The sequence below is a fragment of the Perca fluviatilis genome, chromosome 22 (assembly GCF_010015445.1).
Source record: "Perca fluviatilis chromosome 22, GENO_Pfluv_1.0, whole genome shotgun sequence".
In the NCBI taxonomy this organism is placed as follows: domain Eukaryota; kingdom Metazoa; phylum Chordata; class Actinopteri; order Perciformes; family Percidae; genus Perca; species Perca fluviatilis.
Window position 1 is genome coordinate 15,271,557 of NC_053133.1, and position 25,173 is coordinate 15,296,729.

General features: G+C 40.0%; 1 protein-coding gene across 7 annotated transcripts in view; it reads right to left on the reverse strand.

Moving 5' to 3' along the window:
* The window catches only part of sulf1 (sulfatase 1), a 92,326-nt gene that overhangs the window by 62,836 nt on the left and 4,317 nt on the right, over positions 1-25,173 (reverse strand). For 2 of the 7 annotated variants that reach the window (XM_039789815.1, XM_039789812.1), the window contains exon 2: positions 21,376-21,510. The exons of the other annotated variants lie outside the window; for them this stretch is intronic. The gene's annotated coding sequence lies outside the window, so the exon portion shown is untranslated. The remainder of the gene's footprint in view (positions 1-21,375; positions 21,511-25,173) is intronic. 7 annotated transcript variants of the gene reach the window in all.

Here is a 25,173-nt window from a genome sequence, read left to right on the forward strand (position 1 = left end):
GTCTTAAAAATGTATATAGATCATGAGGATAACTTTGTGCTGGCTCATACAATTCTTTTTTTTTATTTGCTTAAACTTGCACAAAACTTTCAACACTAAGTTGAAAAAAATATAGTAACTAACATGCTAAAGCCCCAAATATTTTTCTCAACAGTGAGTGGACCAAATCACAGCTAAGAACTGAGTGAATAATTTCAAAACAGGTCTCCAAGGGGACGCTGTTCTGTGTGTGCTGGAGGAAGGCAGTTGTTTTACAACTTAGCACTGTAAATTCTGTATTCCAAGTACTGTGTGCTGTGTGCATGCACATGCCATTTGGGTTTAAAAGCTGTCATGTACCATTCAATGAAACATCTGTGATGGGAGGTGCCCACTTGATAAACTCAATGACCCACTCGCCTGCATGTTCCCCAACCCCAGGAATAGGCTGCTACAGTATATAAGCCTACAAACTGCACAAGAGATTGTCTACGCCATATCCTCTGTGCAAATGAAAATTCAGCAAAAAAACTGTACATTTTAACCTGCTCTTCTTTACATTTTCAGAAAAGTGTTACTTCTACATTATTTCTTATCTGTTACCAGACAATTTTGGGTTACACTTTACTTGAAGGTATCTACATAAGAGTGACATGACACTGTCATGAACGTGTCATAAACATTATAAACAAGTCATAAACGTTTACGACATAACGCTTCTTTTAGTAAGTGTCATTCGGTTTTTGTCATGACAAGTTATGGTTATGGTTAGAGTTAGAGTTAGGGTTCATGTGTCATGACTGTCATGACAGTGTCATGTGTTCATGACAGTGTCATGTCACTCTTATGTAGATACCTTCAAGTAAAGTGTTACCCAATTTTGTTTAGAACCATGTTCTGAGAAGCCAAGCCAGGCAAGCTCACTGCATCCAAGTTTGAGTGAACTTTTGAAACTACTATAGCAATGTCCTTGAGGGCTTTCATGGCTGTCCTGCTTCACACTGCTTTATGAGAGTACATGCTGTTGTCTTTATGCAGCATTCCAAACCTTTAACACCAGTTTTGCTGTGATTCTTCAACTAGCCTTTGAAAGTGGGAGCCAGCCTTGACTGTAATCCTGGGAGTGAAAGTACATGTCGGGCACAGACATCACTGAAAGGTGCAAGGAGGTGGGGTGGGGATATAATCTGTCTTGTTGCTTCTTTACCAGATGCTGCCAGCTGTGATAAATGAATGCTCAATGTTTCCTTGGGCTGGTTAGTTAATATCAAAATAATTATTTTCCATGCAAGATTTCTGTGTAGAATGCAAAACAAACAAACAACCAACATCATTATATTTGACATAAACACAAGAAACAAAACACTTTCCATTTCTTAAAGACATGTTCTTCCACATAGAAAAAAAATGCTCAGTATGAATAGGTGAGATTAGGAGGCCAAAAATCCCAGGCAGTAATTCAGAGCAGGAGGTTAGCAGGAGACAGGCGGTAAACTAAAAGACTGTTAAGAACAACATAAATGAAAAACACCTGTTATTCCAGGTTTAAAACAAGACCGTAGCAGAAGAACAAAGTAATGTGATGGGAGTGCTTCTGAAAAGTGTGGTGTAAACTGAAAACTACTTCACTCTGCCATCTGAAAAGATAATTCCCCCCCCCCCTTTCTTCCCACTCTCAAATTTACTGCTTCTATGACAATATACTCACTGTTTAATAAGCGCTGCAGAAACATCTGGATTCACTGACAGACACACAGCTTGTCCATGAACGGCTGACGACGCAGTGACTTAGCTCTATTTGCCGTCGGATGGCGGGCTGGATTTTGTGCAGTACAGACCATTATGACCAAAACTTATGTACAATAGAAGATGGATTTCTCTCTTATAAATACTCCCCTGGCTTTCAAAAACCAGCTGACTGACTGCCAAGAATCATTTACTAGATTAGTCCCTTAAGTGGATAAGTTGCAGTGGTCACTTGATATACACAAAATTGTAAACACAGGCAAATGGAAAACAGCATTGTGAGAACACAAAGCTTGGAGAAACCCGAGCTAGGCTAAGAAACAGCTAAATTAAACTGAAGAGACAATAATTATGTGGTACAATCCCTGATGCTGTGATCTCTCTGCATTATTTACACTGTGTAGTGATATGCCAATAAGTTCAGTGAAATGAAAACCACTTGGCTTAATCAAATATCATCATGCAATCACAAAATTATTTAATAAGTGACTCATTCTAAAAAAAAAAAAAAAAAAAAAGTGATGATACACTATAACTTGAGGAATACAAGTAGACTGACAGAGAAAGAAGATTTGAAGGTAACAAGAGAGGACTCCGTGAAACTGACCGTGATGTATCACAACTGGAGCTCATCAGAATCTGCTGGCTTAACCTTGAGACCAGCCAACCAAAAATCAAACAAACATTGTAAACGTTTGGTGGAATCCACCAATAAATTGGCTAATTTCAGAACAAGGCAGTGGAGCATTACAGGCAGTTCCTGTATTTATTTGGACTGCACTGTACCAAAAGAACCATGATAAACTGACATATAAATAAAAAGGATGTAAATTGAACACACCTGTTAATATATCTCCCTCTCCCAGCCCTGGCAGTTAATACGGCTCAGCCTCAAATATCCCATGCATAATTTCTCTGAAAGGGAGAACAGACGCTGGCGTTTTCACTTTGAAATGTTTATTTCTGTAGCCTTGTAATACAAAAAAGGCTGCTGCGATTTAAGGGCTGCCTGGCTAAAGAGGCACAGATTTACAAGAGTGAGATGGATTTGGACAGACAATGAGAACGCAGGACAGGCTTGAAGAGCAGGAGTCACCCTGCTGAAAGAAAGAAAAAAAGAAAGAAAGCTTTCATTGCAGTCTTTGAGGTAAAGTTAATAGCCTTCGTACGGACTTCAAAGTTAGAGATCTTTTGCTTGTCCAGGCTTCCCCTATGTCAATCCATTACACTGCAGCAATCTAGTTTTCCAAAACAGACAACTACTAATGAGAGTTATTTCCTTAATGCTAAAAAAACAGAGCTCTAGCCAGTGTTGTAGTTAAGACCACTTAAACCGAGACCAAGTCTTTACCAAGACCAGTGTATCGAGGCCGAGACAAAACCAAGACTTTGAGGGGTTGAGACCAAGTCAAGACCAAGACCAAGGCAGGGCAGGCCGAGTCAAGACCAAGACCAGGGGTCTCATTTATAAAACTGTGCGTAGGATCCTTACTATAAGTGTATGTACGGCCAAAAGCCCAAAATGGCGTACGCTGAAAAAAGTCAGATTTATAAAACCGTGTGTACGCACACCTGTAAGCAATGTTCCCTTTATAAATCACAGATTGCCTACAAGTGTGCGTACGTGGATCAGCCTCTTATCCCGCCCTGTACATGCCCATAGTTTAACCATAAATAGTCAATGCAAAGCACCTCGTGAATGCTGATAAGTATGTTAAAGCGCCCATATTATGCTCATTTTCAGGTTCATAACTGTATTTTAAGATTGTACCAGAATAGGTTTACATGGTTTAATTTTCAAAAAACACCATATTGTTGTTGTACTGCACAGCTCTCTCTCACTGCTGCAGATCCTCTTTTCACCTGGTTTCTGTTTTAGCTACAGAGTGAGACCTCTTTTCATCTTCTTCTTCTGTACTATCTTTGACTGCACTCGAACATGCTCAGTAGTTCAGATGTAGATCATGTCAGCTAGCTAACTCTAGAGACAGTAAAAGAAAGGCTGTTTCTCCAACTTTGGTCAGTTACAAGGCAGGATTAGCTGGGAGACTTCTAAACGAGGGCGCACATGGAAGTAGTTCTTTTGTAGATTATGGTGAACTTGTGTGTGTTGTAGCAGTGCTTTGCTATTGAGAACGACGTAGCATGCTAGCGTTAGCATTAGCATGCTAACGGTTAGCATGCTAACGAGCTAACGGTTGTGGTTAGCCAGCTCATTTCGGACTGTGACGTCACAGTCCGAGCCGATTTTGAACAGCTCACCAGGAGACTGAAGGCAGGACACATTCAGAAACCGTATCTTACTCAAAACAGCATGGATGGATTTTTTTCAAAGTTTGTATGTGTGTGGAAGCACCAGAGACACAAAGGAACACCCCAAATCCCAGAAAAAGTGATTTTTTCATAATATGGGCACTTTAATGACCCTGGTAGTTGTTCTTTCGTTACACCGAATCATGCCGAATCATGACGACTGGCGGAGAAAAAGCAAAAAACTTCTCAGACGTTCAGGAATTGCTGCAAATTGAATTATAATTTTGGCCTGTTCTTGCACAGTGTATGGAACCCTGATCTATAGACTACCTATATTAATAATACGTCCAAAACGGCAGGCATTACTGCACTCGGGGACAGCTTCGATATACCAGACATATATAATAAGATTTAACAGAACTATATATTATATCCAAACAAGCCTTAGTGATAAAGTTGAAGATTATATATAATATTTATTTTAAAAAAAACACTTAGCTGTCTGCCATTTCCCTCTGGAAACAGCCGGTGGCCCCCAGAGTGGCGAGGACCGGTATTTGGAGCGGGATATGGCATGGTTCCGGTGCATTGCCCTCTCTACTGGACCCAATTCAGTACATAGATCCACGAGCTCAGCTTTAGAAAATCTAAATCGGCATATTAGTCAGTCATCGTCATGGTCCCTGAAGTCTCTTTTTCTCCTGATTCTTCCATTAGCGTAGTCCTCCTGCAGGGCCAGGCTTGCTGCAAAGCAAATCATTCCGTCCAAGTACTATATTCTTCCGCCTGAGAATATAGTTCCCGGTTTGTTTACGGTTAGAAGATGGCTGTGTCTCATGTTACGTTGTTTTTTGTACACGCTGTGACTACAAATCACAACATGTAAATAGGAACATGTTGGCGTTATTTTGTCACTTATTCGGAGCAGTAGGATTACTGGAACCGTTCACCTGCATGTTCTGTGCTGGCCTGATGCCGCTGGAACCGTCAGACAGCTTTACAACACGCACAGAGATGAGAAGGGTACGTATGGACTTGTCTAACTCTGGGGGTTACGGTGAATAAGCTAAATTCCCACTAAGTTGGCGTGTTCCTTTAAGGGCATGGCTCTAGGGATGCCCACCACTTTGGTCCAAACTGAAATGTCTTACTTTTGGTTATTTAAAGATTAGTTTAAAGATATCCATGCCCTATGAATATCTCAGTATTTGTCTCAGGTTTTGAATAATAAATGAAGATTAATAATACATTTGGTCAAAATCTCAGTGTATGGTTTATGACCAAAGCCTGCAAATCTAATTCTGTATCATATGTCAGCTACTAAAGATCAGTATGTTAGCATAGTCATTGTGAGCATCTTACCTTGGGGCTGCTGATGTTAGCATTTAGCTCAAATCACAGCTGTGCCTCAACTAATACTTAGTCTTGTTGTAACTATATGTAGGCCTACCAGCTGAACTTATGAAATATCTAAGAATACAGCTATGAATGAAACAAATGTAAAACCACCATGAGTGAAACCAAAATGCGAGACAGACTAAAGCAACCAAATAGTGTATTAAATGTAAATGTAGTTATGATATGTAACTGTATAGGCTATAAAGCATTTCATTTTGGCTTCCTTGGTTAAATTTTGGAGTGAGTCACATACATCCTGCCACCTCTGGATGTCTACATTTGCTGCCCTATATCACTCTCTTAAGCTTTCTCTCTCCATCTTTCTCTCTCCTCCTATCTGCCTTCCTCGAATCCTTTATTCTCCCTGCTGCCATCATTCCAGATGTTGACTGGTGTCATAGGTGCTTCATAAAATAAATTTTCTCCTGTCAGACATCACTCCATCTCCTCTCTTCCATCTCCTTTAGCTACCCCTCCACCCTCCAAGTAATCAAACCTCACTTAAACTGTCCCGTATCCTTATATCAGGACTTGCTGAGGCGGCATGTTTTCTTTGGGAAATGACTCATAAATTAGGGGAGCTCCCAGGCTGGCTGTGAAAGCTCCAGACAACCATACACAAGGGTCCCCAATTAGTGTGGCTGGGAGAAAGGCCAGACAGGCCAAGGTTGCAGGACCCATTTAGGACCATCATTGACTTAAAAGAGGAAAGGAAACATATTGATCACATGACACTAGCTGGCCCATTCTTAATAGCTGGGAAAGGGGATTTTTCTTTGTTGAAAAGGGAGGTTTGAAAAAATCTACCTTTTGGATAAATAGTTAATATAACAAGATCAATTAATATACAAAATTGTATTTAGATTATTCAACATAAAATACCAATCACCTTAGGCTTTACAATCGCAATGTGAGTCCTATGGTTGCACAGCTTTTCATAAAGCCAGAAGAAAATGTTGAAAGTACTGCTTGGCACTGCAGTTGGAGCCTCTCAGAAGTGAGAATCTCCTTATTTTCTGCTTTTTATATATTAAATTGAAAACTTTGAGTTTTAAATGAGATAGATAGATAGATAGATCGATAGATAGACACACATGTTTTATCTGCTCAGGCAAGTACTTTGTATTTGTCTTTATTTTATGACATTTCACACACTAAATGACTAAATGGAAGAATAAGTGATAAAAGTTAAGTGCAACCCTTTTTTGGCCAGGTGGAGATGCAGTGTGAATACAAACCGCTCTAAACAGAGACAAAGGGACCATATATCTGCAAGACCATTCCTCTAACTCATATTATTGCCATGAACTTCGTTTGGGGCATGGTGTCGCTTTAAAAGAAAGGAAAAGGAGAAAATAAGGGTTTTCTGCCTATACAAGTGAGAGTGACCCCTCCCTTAACTGCAGTTACAGTATATCTCCCCTCAGATATACTGTACTGACAATGACAATTTAAACAGTCCAACTCCTTTTAATTGTCAAACACAGGAAAACATGCCTATTGGTAAGAATCTGGGAGATGAATGCCAGAAACCTTTATATAAAGTTGTAAAAACAAAGTCTGCTGATGAGTTATACTAGCACTAAGGTTCTGGACTTAATTCAACATAAAAAGAAAAAAGCTGTCCATTGAGGAAAACCAGGATGATTATTCTGGTGCTTATCTAAGTGTTCACCCTCAACATAGTTTATTGAGTGATGATAGCATTAAATTCCGAGGAGCAGATATTTTGCATCAAAGACTGGCTACATTTCAAGGAATTTTTCCATTTGTAAATTCTGTAAACCTACGGGCACATTTTAAAAAGGAAGACTGCAATGCTTTGATTAAACCTGTGTCTTTTACACAATCACAGCATATATCAATTCATATGCATGGACATTAAGGTAACTCCTTCAAACTCACTACACTTACTGCACCAACAATTGCAACAATTCTGGCCAGGGACATTTGTTACATACCATACCCCTATCTCCCCATGTGTTTTCCCTGTATCTACAGTCCGCTGTCAAATAAAGAATAAAATGCCAATAAAATATAATATTAAATAAATAATAATAATAATAATAATAATAATAATAAATAAAAAGTTGTAAAAATAGACTATTCTTCAGATCTTAAGACAGAATGGAGAGAAATCTGTGTAAAAACATCACTCAGGTGCTAAAGACATCACTGGCCAAACCTCTGACTGCACAACAGTATCCTGTGCATTGTCATTTAAAATTCATGTATGTCATTGAAAATGGAAAAATCCACACAAAGCAATTATACCTCTATACATTAAAAGCCAGTGTCCTGTTTCTGACAGCAAACTGCCCAAGAAGCATATTGTTCTCAACAGCACAACTTCAGACAGACAAGCAATAGAGAGAACATGGAAGCACAGGACGTCTAGGCTGAGAACTAACAGGCTAATAAAGGTTATTCAATTGCATCTTTAAAACGCAGACATGTAAAAAAAAAAAAATGACAGCCTGCAAAGAGGGACTCCAATAACTCCAGGCATCCCCTGATCTTATCAGCAGGTCTCAGTCGCTCTACCTAGCCAGTATCTTTAGTCACACAGACATTAGAGCATACATTCACTTCTGCATGTTTGCTCTTCCGCTCTTAAACATAGTGTACAGCTTTGAGGATTTCTTATGCTAATTCATTAAATATGACTGTACATTATGTTTTTTTCACCTAACAATAGCACAGACAGCCGTTGTGGGAACTTGTGGCTGCTTGGTGAGTTATTAAGAACACTGAGGTATTCCCACACTCACACTTACAGCACTTCACCAGCTTAGACTAATTAAAATGTTTCATGGGGCTAAAGACATACCAATTGCATAGGTGTCTGTAGCTGTGAATGAACGGCCGCGATGAAAGTATAACACTTTTATGACAACTTCAGCCTCAACCTATGCAGACAGTCTAGAAAAGTCATGATGTATAAAGACTCAACACCTAACAAAAACAACCCTTCAATGGTCAATGAAGGTCTTTGCAATTTTCCATTCACATTTTCACTACAAGAGACAGGGGGATTTCAGTTGTGAGAGGAATTTGGGTTTATGGGCACTCCCTAAGGATCCATAGGGGCATTAAAGTTTATTTTAGCACATTCTCTAGGGAGTAACTTCTAACCTACTGCTCAGACGGACATAAATCCTATTCGAGAACATACTGTATTATCAAAAAACAAACAACACATTTAGCACAAGGTACATAGGTGCCACACATCAGTGCGTCAGTCAGCTTGACAGGATGCCATCCATCTTTATGCCCAAACTTTACTGAGAACAAAGGCACACTCACTTAAACATTTCTAGCTGTTCAACAAGGTATTGAAAACTTCCAGTCAAGCATGTTTCTCACATTATTAAATTAAGTCTGCTTTCCAGAAATGTCCTTTAGTGCAGACAGCAATAAAGAAAGATGCAGAAAAGTCTGACCCTTAAAACGCAAAACTATATTCAGTCTAACTCAAATGATTATTTCAGAATGGCCAGGTGACGTCTAGCTTTTGGGACAAATTTCCTCAAAGCAGACAACAGCAGAAGCTCTGTTGGTGCTGTGGCAGGGATATGAGTCTGAATGGCCCTGTGCCTCATTCCCAACAGGAGAAAACACAGGGCAAGAGAACTGTAAACCCCTGAGGAGTGTGCTGTGATGACCATTTTCTCACACAGTCAGTAAGCTGCAGAGCAGCTGTCCCTCACCTACCTAAACTGTCCCAGCCAGGTCAGGTCTGTTCTCTGCTAGTCTCGCACTGCCAGACCCTCCTTCACAGCGCTGTGGAGGAGGGTCTGGCGAATCCACACAGCATTCCGGGATGGAAGGTAAATGTGCTCTGGTTTATTGGCATTTCTTTAAACCAATCACAATCGTCATGGGCGGTGCTAAGCTCCGCACGGAGCCGCTGCAAAATCGCCTCGGGAAGGAACTTGTTTTGGTGGAACGTGTACGTTAAAAAGTTGTTTTAGTCGTGCGAGAGAAAACTCAGATTGGACAGATAGTCTAGCTAGCTGTCTGGATTTACCCTGCAGAGATCTGAGGAGCAGTTAACCATTGTCCTCATAAAATCGACCGAAGTTTAAAATTCCAACACAAAGAAAGTGGAAGGAAACGGACATCGGCGTAAAGACATGCATATGGCGGAATTTCCTGCGGCACCGGAGCAATCCTGGAAGTGAAACATCGTGGATATAGACTAGTTCTCCGCTGCCAAAAACAAAACCCTGAGACAACTGACTGGCAAGTTAGCATTTTATAGTCTTGGGTTATAAGGAAGGTACAACAGAGAACAAGGTTGGAGGTGGAGAAGAGGGTGGGCCGGAGGAAGTAAGGGCTTTGACTTGAGATATAGCAATGACAGTGATTGTCATTCATACTGTTGTAAAAGCATAGCTCAGTGTAATGAATGTAAATGGATACTAAAAGAGTAATTATTCACAAAGGAAATTGTTGCTGATCATCCAAGGATCAGGTAAATATTAGTTAAAGGAAACTGGACTAAATATGTAAAGTTAGCTAAGAACAGCTGGAACGACTGAAACCGATTTAAAGACCGGCAAGGAAACAATTCCTAACACATTAGAAATGCCAAGCTGGACCCAGCACCTGCAGAGACATATTTAAGCCAAAGTGACTCAAAAGAACAGAAAGGGTACTAACAAAAGATTTGAGATGCAACAGGTCTGAAAGGTATTTTCATAAATGTTAGGCCAGGGAAACATTTAATGGCATATACATTCTTTCTGAATCTAAAAGACACCAGCCCGGTATCGTACCAGAAAGACAGGATTTCATTGCAACCTCAAGTCCCAGTCAAATCTAAGCAAACCACCTCACAGTGGTGTACACTGTAAAGTGTACTCCTGCTGAGGTGGACTGACCGCCAAAATATCTTGAGAGCTGTGGGAAAGTAAACGGAGTTGAGCTGGGGAGGAATGCCTCTCCGTGTCTGGATTTCCCTGAAATATCCAACAAAGATGAGCAGAGCATGCCGATATACAGAAGATGTTGCAAGACACTGACTTACAATATGTCACAGTGTACCCTAACAGATGTACTTTTCCATTACAACACAGGAAAAGAGACACAGCTATAAAAACCCTGAGGAAGTAGCTTAGTTAGTCATGTTCAAGACATGGAGATAGAGTTTCCAAGTTTTTTAAGACTTATCCTACTAAAAATGGCTGAGTGCTATGAATAACTAAGGGAAACGCTATAAATATAACATTAAGAATATATAAGCTTTGCGCCCGGATAGCTCAGTTGGTAGAGCGGGCGCCCATATATAGAGGTTTACTCCTCCGCCTTTTGCTGCATGTCATTCCCCCTCTCTCTCTCTCCCTTTTCATGTCTTCAGCTGTCCTGTAAAAATAAAGGCCGAAAATGGCCAAAAAAATAATCTAAAAAAAGAATATATAAGATTCAATTGCAATTGTTGTAAACAATTTATTTAGCATACTGAGGGATGTGCTTTCCACTTTGTTCAAGACACAATTATGTTGAAGGTGTGGGGCCTACACAGCAAATTAATTTCCTTTGTTTATGAGCATGTGCATGCAGGAAAGAAAACAAAAACAATCCTAGAGGATTACTCTCAGGCAGGAAACAACATCACCCGAGTGTTAAGTCATCAGGTCAGGTGTCCCCATTTAACATCTAAATGTTAAATGGTTTTACAGGAGCATTGTCACCCTGATAAAACCAGATCAGTCTTTGTATTATTACTTGTTGAAGAATGAATAGAAGACAATAGCTTAACTCTAAAATTAGACATTTAATTATTCATAAAAGACCCCAAAAGGACATATTCAATGTTTTGTGCTGCTTTGAAGATAATTTGGATAAAATGAAAATCACAGGATTAATGACTGCTTCCAATGGTCATTCATAATTGTGTGACATATAGAAAACGAGACAAGAGTTTTACAGGAAACAAAACCAAATATGTGTCAATGTGTCTCTTAATCAGCAGCAGTAGGTTTAGTTTACAGAAAAATCCACATTACTCCTGTGGAAACCGTGTAGATAAAAACGAGAGTGATTCAGCGCACAGCTTTGTCAACGCGAGTAAGAAAATGTTTCTTCAGGTGTTTCATACTTGTCATTTAATAACAAAAGTGTGTCTGTCATCCCATGGTAATAAAACCATAAATCTATTACATTAAAATTATTTAATATTTTACTATTGGCTCTCACTCATTTTATTTGAAGGCTTATTCACAGCACACAGAAAATGGTTGTTAATACACATTTTAGTCTATACTTTTTTACAGAACTTCAAATATCTTTTAAAAGGTACAATATATCTACTGAAACTAAAACAAAGACAGCAGCTTAACTGGGACCTAACTTCCTCTTCCATTGCTTCCACCTGTGCATACAGCTTACAAATAGTGTACTCAATAAGACACACACCCCCCAAATTCTCAGCCATTCTGAGGGGGTGGTGTTTGTATAAATCTTGGAGGACAAGTCCCTGTTGATTCCACCACACCCACTGGTTTCCTCTCTGAAGGGCCTGGAAGGTAAATAACAGCAGGACAGAGATCATTCTGACTGCAGAGCTCCTTGACCACTAATGCAAACACACACACACACACACACACACACACACACACACACACACACACACACACACACACACACACACACACACACACACACACACACACACACACAGCGTAAGTTGTACGCCTGTATCCACTCTGTCTCCCATCCTCATCACCTTCCCCAGCACAATCTGACTTCCTCCATTTCACAAGCCTTGTTAACAAAACACACCAAACGCTAAGATTGCATAACCCAATAACCCTAGCCAAATGTCACCTCTACACACAAATATACACACTTGTCCACAATGAGGGAGAAAAACATGTAAGTGCACCCAGAGCTCTGATTCAAGCATCCGCAAATTTGCTTATCATTTAATATAACGGTCACTGAAATTTTCCCTCCTCCTCGCCCACATTCTCGTCTTCTCCTTCACTTTCTTGGCCAACAGGTCCTTCCATCTGTTAGCCAGCTGGTGGAAGAGAAGGATTGGAGGGAGGGGGGGGGTTGGAGTAGAAATTGAGGGAGATGGGAGGGGGCCTGCTCCACAGTCTAACTTTCTCACACTGACTGTAATGACTCTTCTGTGGGTCTCATTAGGGCCTGACCCAGCACTGGGTTCGCCTCCCTGCATGATGTCACATCCAGGCCACAGACATCCCAGTGTTGAACGGCGAGTCATGTAATGTTAATCCATATTGAAATATTACTTTTTCATCAATGGACAAAACTGTTTGTTAAAGAGTAAAAGGTTAAAGGGTTTTTCTACTTGGACTCTTTTCTCCTATGTTTTTGTGTTTAAATGACTGATGGTAACAACAATCATCGAAATCAGTCCAGTATTTAGCGAAAAAAGCTGTGACCGGCAGCCACGGACCGGGCTGCAACATAGTCCTATTGGGCAAATGTGCATCGCCAATTTCATCCACTAAAAGTGCCGTTATTGCCACTGACAGGCTCATTTTGGGCCTCATTCACCAATATCTTCCTATCTTTTTTCTTAAATTTGTTTTTAAGAAAGTTCCTAATAAAAGTCTACGTCTGAGTCATGACGTGTTCTTAAACACCACACTTGTTCGCAGGTGTATTCAAGGGGTAATTCCTTCATTAATAATTTGTTACACAGAACTTTATTATTATATTAATCAAACATTATTCACACCTGCCCAAAATCCACACATTTAACACCCTATACAAAATTCAAACCCCAATTCAAATTTCTTTACCTCTACAAAATCCACACGCTGTTGGATGCCGTCCTCCTCTCCTACTCTTTCTTCAATGCCTAACGAAATCGATCTCTTTCTCTCCCTGACCCTGTCTTTCTGCTTGAGCAGCACTGGTTGATGCCTGAAAATATTGTAAACAAATTAATAACATAACTAATTACACTGCTCGGACTCTTCAGCTCTGTTTCAGACGGATACCTCCGGTTCAGGCTGGTCCTCATCCTCAACACATGCCTTTTTCAGTCGCGGAAAATACTTTTCAATACTCATCTGGATTGAAGCAGCAAACATTCGGTGTAAGAGTAAAAAAATGACATAACATTATTTATAATAAGTTTATTGGATTCACAGCTGCTACATATTGTGTTTTGACCTCGACAACCCAACTGAATTTTACTGCAAACTTACAACTAGTTAACTTTCTAAAGAAGGGGCAAATCGCTTGTTTGCTAAGGGTCGGGTCGGGACTCCAACATTAACACATATTGTATTCAGAATATAAAATATTTTCATAGCACTTTTTAAATGTGCGATTGTGTAAAAGGTGTTCACAAGATACCAACCTTTCGTGAACTTGTGAATTTCGCCAGCCGTCTTCTCTGCACCAAATAGGAAAAAAAGAATAACGAATCGCAATATGTGGCGGCCGGTGTTGATTCTGCACAAATTAGTCTATGTGTGGGAAACACTGAACAGTGTGATCAATCACTTATTATTGGATGGCAGGAGAGAAATATAAAATTTGAAATTAGAATAGACAAAAACAGTATAACTACTTATTTTGCGCAAACATGTCTGCTCTCAATTGGGCAAAAGAGTGCTCTGTTCTTACCTAAGAAAAAAAGGATCTTCTTAAAAGAAAGGTTGACCTCTGTAGGGATCCTTTCCATAATGTTGTCAGACACTTAGAATAGCAATCTGAGCCTGTCAGTGGAAAAACAAGCACTTTTGTGGGTGTAAATTGAAGGCGCCAGTTGCCCAATAACTTACATTGTAGCTTGTTTTGCTGACTGCAGCGTTCTTGCTTAATACTGGACCAATGTCCAATAGTTTTTGATTGCTGATGGTTGCTGATTTTACCGCAGAAATCATGAGGAAAAAACATCACCAGATAGTTTCTAAAATCTAACTGGCAGCAAGCTGTCCAAAAACGACGAGAGCATGCACACATTTTGGTTAATTATCGGGTGACTTGAAATGGCTTCTGATACAAGCATCAGATCTGATTAAGCTCTCTAGAAATGCCAAAGTAAGTAAGTGCCCAGCTGAATGGATGCCATTGAGCAAAGATTGTGTGTCAAAATGTGTCACTCATCAGTCTGTTCTTCCTCCTCCTTTTCACTCACTCTCCTCTCTGCCTCTGACAGACAGGTTCAGGGCAGGTCTGGGGTCGACAACATGTAACGTGACCCTGCTCGGTGCCCGCTCTCTAATTATCTTGGCGTCACTCCCATACCCAATGTTGGTTTAACCTGATGTTAATGTGCCCATTCTGCACTTTTGAAACAAAGTTCTGTTCCACTCGGTCTAACATACATCTAGCCTCTGTCACCTCTGCTGTCAACTGTGGCTTTTTTTCTTAAATGAAAAAGAATGCGTTTGTACTTCTGTATTTCTTGTCACAATGTGAAATGTACAATGATAGGTGATAGTATTTCTATTGCAGCATCCCTTGCTCAAAGATAAGGTCTGCTAAAGGGCTTCACATCCCATGTAAACTGAAAGCAGATGCTTTTACTTAAACTGACAACAAATGTTAATAATTACCATTACATTTCATTAAATTTCCATTTAAAAAAAATCAGTAATCTTTTCTTCTCGGATGATTATAAGTCATTCTACACACACTACCACTGCCAAAGTCAAATCAACTTTCATTGTAAACTGAAAGTAAAATAGTATTTATGGTTGCAGTAACAGACTGCAGGCCTTAATGCTCAATATCAGACCTGTAACGGGTTTGGACCACATACGAAAGTGGCCGAAATCAGAACTGGAAAAGATTGGATGCCATGTGGGCACTTGGGCTGTTTCATGAAAAAAAATCAGATAAGAATTTAAAATAAAAAAATAAATAAATAAAAATCAGATTTGGGTCACTTTTGCCTGCAGTCTGAACATAGCCTTAAATGCACCTATAAAAAAACAAATGCAAAATGTGATTTAAAAAAACAAGAGCTGTCGAGAATTCACAGAGGACAAAGACACCATGAACTGAAATCTAAATTCAGCAACATAAATGGTTAATTGTGCAAATCACACTGTATACAAAAAAAATAAAAAATACACTGTATACTGCAGACAATATTGTTGGGAGTGATAATGGAAGTGCTGCGGGTTGGTTGTTCTGTCTAACTTGTATGTTACCAGAAGCAGTTCCAGACCTGTATTGCCATGGAAACTTTCTTGACCTTTCACCCCTGGTCATGCTACACCTGTCAGCAACTCACAACTGCAACGTGGGATCACCTCCACCCACCCATCTGCCCCCATTATACCCTCACTCTTGAACAAGATTGTGAGATATGTCAACTCTTTTACCTGGTGCAACAGCTCACCCCCAATGAGTTAAGGGTATTAGTGTATTAACCATACCTGTCAAGTATCCCGTTTTGGCCGGGAAAGTCCCGTATTTTACCCTTCTTTCCCGCCGTCCTCCCGTATTAGTATTTTCCCGTAAATCTCCCGTATTTTAACCTGCGTTATTATTAAAAAATAATACCCGGGCCCGGGGAGTAAAAAAAGAAAAAAATTCCCAATCTGAGCTCTGTCACTAGCCTCGCGATAACTGCCACGTGCAGTAGCCTACTACAGGTACTGTAGATGGCAGTTGTCGCGAGGTTAGTGTGTGAGGTCAGATGATGAGTGACAACGCAGGGGAAAAAAAAGAAGAAAAAAAACAGAGACGGATGATGGACGCTACGACAGAGACAGTGCGCTGCCAAAACTTATGAAGGCTTTACTATGCATTCCCCATAGCAATGCAAGTTCAGAAAGGGTGTTTAGCATGGTACCAAAGATTGTTACAGAGAATAGGATGACGTTAGACAACAGAACTGTTTGCACTCTACTCTCATGTAAAATGAAACACTCTGGCCCCGCCCACAAATACACTCCTTCCAAAACAGTCTTAAAGAATGCAAAGTCTGCAACAAATTTGTACAATAACTCACTAAAGAAAAGTTATGTGAAATTAAAAGAAAAACTGTAAAAGAAAAGCAATATGAAATGAAAAGAATGTGTGGAATGAAAATAAAATGTAAATGTAAAGACAAGCAATGTTATAAATTGTAAATGTTTTCAGCATTCTGCATCAAGTGGTGATTTTAGCTTTCTTGTACACCTGTCTTAAAATGTAAGGGATACTGGAGCTTGGTTGGGGTGGTGGGACTGCTCGAGGTGGGCACCGGAAAATTTCCCTTATTTTCAAATCCAAAACTTGACAGGTATGGTATTAACACACTAGAGCTATCCTTCTCAACATCAAAAGAGCTAGTGATTTAAACTAAAGTTGCCTTTGGAAAGCTACGTATGAGGGTTGCATCAGAATCCTGTCAGTACCTGACGTTGTGTTGATTGGCTTAGTGTAACCTGCACAAGACCACTATTAGGGATGGTACGGTTCATGAAAAAACACCCGAACCGCTCGGTTCGCTAGTCTCGGTTCGGAGCATGTGTGTACCGCACGGTTCGTCAGTACACTGTTAAGCTGCACTAACCTCTTACTGCCGTAGTGCCCACTTTATACACCTATGTTAAAACACTTACTGGAAAGGACGAGCGGGATGGGCGTGACAAACGCAACCCATGGCAGCTGATTGGACGATCGCGTCACATGGGTCTGGCTGGTCCCTAATTTCAAAACAGACTGTCATGGCGGCTCGTTCAGAGTACGATCTCATATTGTACTAAAATAGTTCACCGAAACGTGTTTCTGAAAACATTTTAAGCGAGAAATAGGCCATGCAGTTGCTGAATCTGTCTTCATTTCAGATCGACAAAGTTTAGAAGAAGTCAGTTTAAAAGATTTTCGTCACTTGAGAGACACCGAGCCGACCGCTCCTCAAGTGGAGTGGGGTGCCGCTGCAGGTCACGTCACGTGCAGAAATGTCAAGTGGGAGAGAGGCTGCCCAGAGCTGGAGGATGCGCCAACGTCGTTTATAGTCTGGTGTGTGGGAACATTTTGGATTTCATGGTACCTATGATGAAATAAAACAATATATAGAACTGCCACTGTGTGCATGTTTTGTGCAACATGCATTCAGTATGCTAATTTTAGCTATATATCATATGCTGAAGTATATTCTGGAGTGTTAAAGATTAAAAGAAAAAATAACAAGAACCGTACAGAACCGAAAACCGTGACCCTAAAACCGTGATACGAACCGTGGGTTTTGTGAACCGTACCACCCCTAACCACTATCTCTGTGGGTGTGTGTCCTCTAAAAGCCAATCTTAAAAAAATGACTCACAACAGATCCATATTTTCTCTCCTGGACTAGCCACCTTATCATGGAAAAGGGAACTTTGTGACCCTGTGAGCGATGCTGTCTGGATCATTTAGCTTCTGGCAGGGTCTCTAATAGCAAATTAGTCCCAGGCATGAGGCCAGACAACAAGCGAATGACTTGCACCTATTGTATGACAAAGGGAAAGATGGAGCATGCTACTTTGTTGGATGAGAAAACTTTCCGTTTTGACGTTAATTTGTAACTGCAGACATTTGTAGTTGATTTAAGGCTACCAACACATTATATTATATACACATACATACATATATATTTACCTATACCTTTTCCTTTTTAAAGCAATGTAAATATATCACCATGTTGTGGGAAAGATCAGTAAACCAGTTATAGAAAATCTGTTTTCTGTCCTATTACAGCGTACTGGTATTAACTTCAGGTATACTGAGGTTGACCTCTGCATCAAGCCAAAAACAGTTTCTTGGATGCAATTCTTGGAGATGCACTTCGTTTCCCTTTGAAAATGTGCTGCTGTTCTGTAAATCCCCCCCCACCCCCCCATGGTTCTCAAGAAAAAAGCACAAGTACTCAGCATGGAAAGAAACAAACCCAGATGATTTCTTTAGTCCAGACTTTGAAGTTTTATGGTACTGCGGCTCTATGGAGACTCAGAGGGCAAGACCCGGACGCGCCTGAGATGCATCAGACCACTATTACACAGACCACCATTTCATAGCAATCTACCACATGCTCTGGACACACATGCTCATGCACAGTACGTTCCATTAGTATCTAAAAACATGTTTTCATTCCCAAAGTCAAAGGGAGATAAGAATTGGTGACAGCATGGGCCATTCACATTATATTGACCTCCTCTCAACAAACGCCCCCCCCACCCCCAATCCCCACACACAACTTTCGCTGCCTGTCTCCCACATCCTATTCAGATCCTGTTGAGTGAAAGCCCTAAGTCTTCCCTCATTCAATAAGATGCCTGTCCATTCTAGCTAAGGTTTCCATGTCTCTCCAAACACAGAGGGGCTAGGTCAGAAGAAAAGTCCACCAGAGAGAAGTCCCATCTGTGTCCTCATCCATTCTGCGGGTCTGGACATGAGCAAACAGCTTGCTTTCACCACCCTGGCAACCCTTTTCACTTCACACTGGCAAACCATTCACACACACACACACACACACACACACACACACACACACACACACACACACACACACACACACACACACACACACACACACACACACACACACACACACACACACACACACACACACACACACACACACACACACACACACACACACACACACACACACACACACACAGTTGAATCAAGGTTCTTGACGGCAGACCAAACACCCTCTCATGAATTGAGAGAGATAAACGTTTTAGTAGTCGCACACAGAACGAGACTTCCTGGCTCTTTATGACCCTTGTAGCAAAGCCGTCTGAGAAGCCTGGAGATACTGACAGGAGGGAACCCCATTTTCTGAACAATGGCAAGATCTATGGGATGTGGTGCTCTGAAAAACATTGTTTAAATGGCAAGGCTTCAACTATGGCGCAATGAGGATATATTTGATGTTTGCATATGTTAATCATTGTCAAGACATTAAGACTTGACAATGAAAGGAAAGAAGAAAAAAAAAGGTTAAAAAGTCTTTAATGTGGTGTATTAAAACAAAGTATTTAAGATCTGCAGATAAACATTAATGAAACTAAGTATGGACTAAAACCAATATGTTTTTATCTTCAATGTTCCACTTTTAACTTTAAATGTTTTGTTAAGAAGCAAAAGGAGCTTTGAAAATGTTGCCAGTCTATTGTTTAGTCTAAACTCGGCTTCATCATCATATAAACCTAAATATTTTCATATGTTGAATTTTGACAAAGGCCAAAATTTAATGGAACAGGTGCATAATTTGTCTTTGGTCATTACAGTCGACGACTGTTTTTAAATGCAGAAGTTGCCTCCTTCTTAGTTCAAAGCATCGTTCCTCTTTCAATTACATGTCACACAGGCACAGAGCAATGCGATGGGAAAGTTCAGTCCTCAATTGGAGAGTTTGCTTGGACAGATTGGACAAATATTTCTTTTGTGTGGTCGTCTCCTCGCCTCTGTTCGGCCCTGACAGCCACAGAAGAGGGAGTGAACAATCCAAACGGCACTACATTATGGGCTGGGTGACTGTTCTATCCAAGACACACGGCTGTCTCACCAGCTGCCCGTGTGTTTACACTTCACCACTAGCCTTAGTTATCAATTAGGTTTATGGGGGAAAGGAGCCTAATAGTATAGCACGGGCAGAATTCAGATTTCTAACTATCCAAAATTTTTCACGTAAAGAAGGGTTTCCACTTCCCAAGAGAATAGCATGTCTAGATAAACTGACAATAGGTAAAAGTGATGACTAAAGCACAAATAATCAACATCATGCTGCAATGAAAAAAAACTAAGGATGAGAATATCATGTGATGTTCTTTAAAAGGACAAATAAATTCAAAGCACCAATTTTAGTTTTAACGATTACTGTTTCTGACGTCAACTAGGAACACAGCGGGGTTTAAACGGCTAGTCAGTAAAAAGATCCCATCCCTACAACAAACCACTCGAGTCGCTTTTCATTCCAAGCTAAACTCCAGACACAGTAAGACAACTTCAGATGTCTTTTGCACCATATGGGGCCATCTACATAGTCAAAGGCTTTGTAATAGCACACCAACTGCAAGGACAAACAGCAGCCCAGACCACATGTTCCTGTAAATCAAACCCTGACTGCTCTTCAGTGTCTGTCTAACATCCAGCACTAAAGGACAGGTGATACCATCATTGTCACTTCATAGTCCTGCTTCACAACCTGCTCAGCAAAGCAGAGAGGTGGCAAATCTGACCAGGAAGGGGAATAGATGTTTAACCCTTTATTTATAAATGGAAAATATGAGAAATATGAAAAAGTGCAAGTCTTCTACCATCAATGTCTTTAAAAATGCACAGCTTAAAGTTACAAAGTACAATTCCAGTCTTCTGTTGACTACCTGAGGAGCTACAAGAATAATCAGAGTAACTGATTTTCTCAAGGCAACAGTCTGCTGACATACTTTTACTTAGCTGAATCATAACAACCCTCAAAGAAAATGGACCAAATAACCGATTTATGCATTTTTATCTAAAATAGTTTTTTTTTGTTAACTTACTGTTAACGTTAAGTCAGTAAGCGGAAAAAGTGTTTGAAGTAAATACTTAAAGTCCTAGAAGAACTATTAAATTCTTAGCATTTCATATTAAAAGAAAGCTGCAAATTATATTTTAAACAGTGACTTATTAAGTGTTGTGCTTTCTAAATGTGTACATTATTAAAAAACACTAGATCATTTAAAATTATGCGAGCAAGTGATGGGGATGTGTTTAACAAGTTTATTGACTCTGCCTAATAAGATAGGAAACGGCCTCTTGAGCCTCACCCTTGGTATCCTGTTTGTAGCCTTTACATTGTAGCCCCCTAAATAAGATGGTACACCCTAAAATTTCACACTCACAAACAGAGACTTAAAACCAGTATATTCAATCCTTTAAACTGCCAAAGTTGTGTGTTTAAGTGGACATTAGCTATCATTATAGAAAATTCTGCAACCAGGGATTTTCACTCTTTCAGCAGGAACTAGACATGTGATTTATGACAACAGGAGATTAAAAGACCAGAGCAAGGACGGGGCTCAACATGAAGGGTCTTACCAACTAGGCATGTCATCAGAAACACTCCAGGGAGGGTACTTAGCCTCCTTCAGCAACATCATCTGTGCCCTCTTGTGGAGGGCTGGCACAGTTCATCCTCACACTTCCTTCACTCCCTGTATCTCCCTGTTTGATCTGAAGCAAAAAGACCACAGCTGTTGGCATTGTACATTTTCAGTTCATTCTCCTCTTTTCTGTAGTTCCTCTTCTTTCTTTTTTCCCTCAAAACTATTGGCAAGTCCCAAGCACCTCTCAGCTGCATGTAAATGTTTCACCGAAACTATGTAGTATCAGCTCCAAACCCCTCATTGTTTGGCCTAAACTTAAAAGACTCTTAAACTTCAGCGTGCTAAGTCTAACCATGAGCTAAACCATCACTGACATCATGGAGGAACACTAAAATTGCTCAGTTATCAATGATTTTTCTTCGTTAATTCACTGGCCCATCTTTAAGATAAGCCAAAGTGTGACATAAATATCAGAAGCAATTTAAAGACTGATTTTACAGGCAGATTCTGCCCCACTGAGAAGACGCAAGAGACAAAGGATGACTCAGAGTGTTGATCTTGTAATGGGAAGGATGAGAGAGAACAGAGCAATCAGTACGCAGAAGTCATTGGCTGTAGTTTGGAAATAAAAACAGTTTATGACTTATATTCAGCTGAGCTTCAGGACTGAATAATTTGATAACTGCATCTTTTAGATTGTTAATGTAAACTTAGGAAGTCTCAACTGAATGGGCTATCACATCACATAGGGGTGTGAGAATAAAAATCGATACACTTAAATATCGCAATATTTTATTTTGCAATACTGTATACATTTTCAAAAAGGCAATATTGATTTATTTTTTTACGTTCAAAAATATTCATGTAAGACAGTGGTTCATGTTTATGTTGTGTTAAACCCCCTACCACTATGGCGTTATATATGTGTCACATTCCTGAGCGAGTAATTGTATGTTTTGAGCGCAGAGAACTATATTTTGCAAGCACATTACATTACATTTTGAACAGAAATTAACACTCGCAAAAAATAATTTAGTTTGAGTAAACAAAAACCTATTTCGGGCACAATAAATGTATTTGCATGTCTTTCTCTGCTCGCAGGTAAAAGCTGCTGCGTTCCGGTCCTGTCTCCCTCGCTCTCAACCTCTTCTCTCTGCGCGATCAACTCTAGACACGCTCGCTCAGATTTTCACAGTGTTACAAGTGTGCCACAAAACCAACCAATCGCAGAATCAAAAGGTCAATTCTGATTGGCTGTTCACCTCCAATTAGATCGCAAGTAGCAGGAAAGACATATCTACAGGGAAACAGTCTTTGACACAACACCTGCAGTGATTCCCCAGCAAGGGGTATCTCTGCTGTAGCTAGTGGGTACTTGGAAAGATTTTGGAGCAGCTTAACTAATCAAAATAATTTAATGATTGATTTAAAACAATATATCAGCTGAAACAGCTCAACACATATGTTTAAACATATAGCGAAGTAATCAATGGTAGAAATAAAAAGCTAAAAGTGGCCTACTGACGTAGCTAACAGTTTAAATGATTAGTTAAAAGTAATGTATGACTTTTGAAACATTAACCACACTTCAAGTAAAAGGCCAAGCTAGTAGAATTTCTGACCAAACCAACCTAAATGTCTATAGTTCAATTGCATGAAAATGTAAGAATATTCACTTTAATAGGATAGTGTGAACACATTGGGAATTGACGGGTGGGTATGTGAGTTAATATGACAGGGATGTGGGGAACCTCAGACCAGAAGGGTTGGAAAGCACTGATCCACAGTATTTTATATTATTGACCCGACCGGTATATTACAGACATGCCTTAATAGTTGTGTTAATCACAACACCGTTTTTTGAATTACATATCTCCGTGTGTGACTAACATCATCCTTCACAAGAAATCTAACATTAGCTAGCCCAGCATGGATACAGTCTATGCATCCAACATATTCATCTGAACAAACCTAAAATGTCACAATACAGCCACTTAAAAGAAGTTTGTAATACTGGTTACATCGATGTGGTGTTTTATTAACCTTAATTCTTTAAGGGTGGTTCAATTGACTTGCAAAGTAGCTATCCGTTGCTAACTTTAGCTAGCTAGCTTATTTATGTCAAAAGCAGTAGCTAACGACGTTACTGCCAAGATATGATTTCATTTTAAGACAGATGACAACACTTGACCGAGTCTTATAACACCTCTCTGGTCTCGTTGAAATCATATCTTGGCAGTAGTTAGCTAACGTTCTGCTTTTTGAGATAAATTAGCATTAGCAACGGATAGCTCATTCGCAAGCTATTATAGCAACATAATTCAGGTTAATAAAATACGGTAATGTAACCAAAGCATTAAAAACTACTTACATGTGGCTATAGTGTGACAGGCTACTATGTTTCAGTCTCGCATTGCGAGACCTAACTTAGCTAGTTACAGTGCTGCGAGGCCTGTTCAGATGACATGTCGGCTGCTGTGTGTGAGCTAGCTAGATTGCTTGTGAAGGATGAGTCAAACATAAGGAGATATGAGTCAAACAAAACAACGGCATTATAGTACACACAAATATTAAGACATTTCTGTGATATAGCTATGTCAATAATACAAAATACTGACCGAAATGTGTTTTAATCCAATAACATTAGTCGAACAGCTCCACTGTAGACAGTATTTGCCGTACCAACAAGTGTTGACTGAAAAAGACGGTTCCTCCTAGATTTTTGTTTCCTGATATTGCAATCTAATTGGAGACGAACAGCCAATCAGAATTGACCTTTTGATTCTGCGATTGGTTGGTTTTGTGGCACACTTGTAACGCTGTGAAAATCTGAGCGAGCGTGTCTAGAGTTGATCGCGCAGAGAGAAGAGGTTGAGAGCGAGGGAGACAGGACCGGAGCGCAGCAGCTTTTACCTGCGAGCAGAGAAAGACATGCAAATACATTTATTGTGCCCGAAATAGGTTTTTGTTTACTCAAACTAAATTATTTTTTGCGAGTGTTAATTTCTGTTCAAAATGTAATGTAATGTGCTTGCAAAATATAGTTCTCTGCGCTCAAAACATACAATTACTCGCTCAGGAATGTGACACATATATAACGCCATATACCACTAGATGGCTATGCTGAGACGCACCACTAGTGTCCTTGCCTAACAGTGCCTAGCAGTGCCTGACTTTTTTGCTAGAAGCTAACAATGTAGCTGTGGCTGAACTTTGGCCTACTTTAGCATATGAAAATGTGCTCACTAAGAACCACAATCCCAAACTGGCAGTTTGATTTTCTGTGTACTGAATTGTTTATCTAAAGTAATTTTCTTTGACTTTTATGAACATCATGTCTTTTTTTTTCTTTTTTTTTTTTTTTTTTAAAAAGGTCCCATGACATGGTGCTCTTTGGATGCTTTTATATAGACCTTAGTGGTCCCCTAATACTGTATCTGAAGTCTCTTTCCCAAAATTCAGCTTTGGTGCAGAACTGCAGCCACTAGAGCCAGTCCTACAATGAGCTTTCCTTAGTATGTACCATTTCTGTGTCTGAAGCTATTGAGGAGGAGAGTGGGAGGGGCAAGGTGGATGGTGGGGATGTGGCCTTGACCAACTGACACTTTTCTCGTTTGAAAGCCATGATGTCTCTCTCTCATGGGTTGGCCAAATTCTCTGGGCGGGCAAAGCAGAGAAAGGGGAGGTAACCTTGCTTGTTATGACCTCATAACAAGCAGATTCCAAAACGGCTCATCTGAGCTTTCATTTTCTCAAAGGCAGAGCAGGATACCCAGGGCTCGGTTTACAC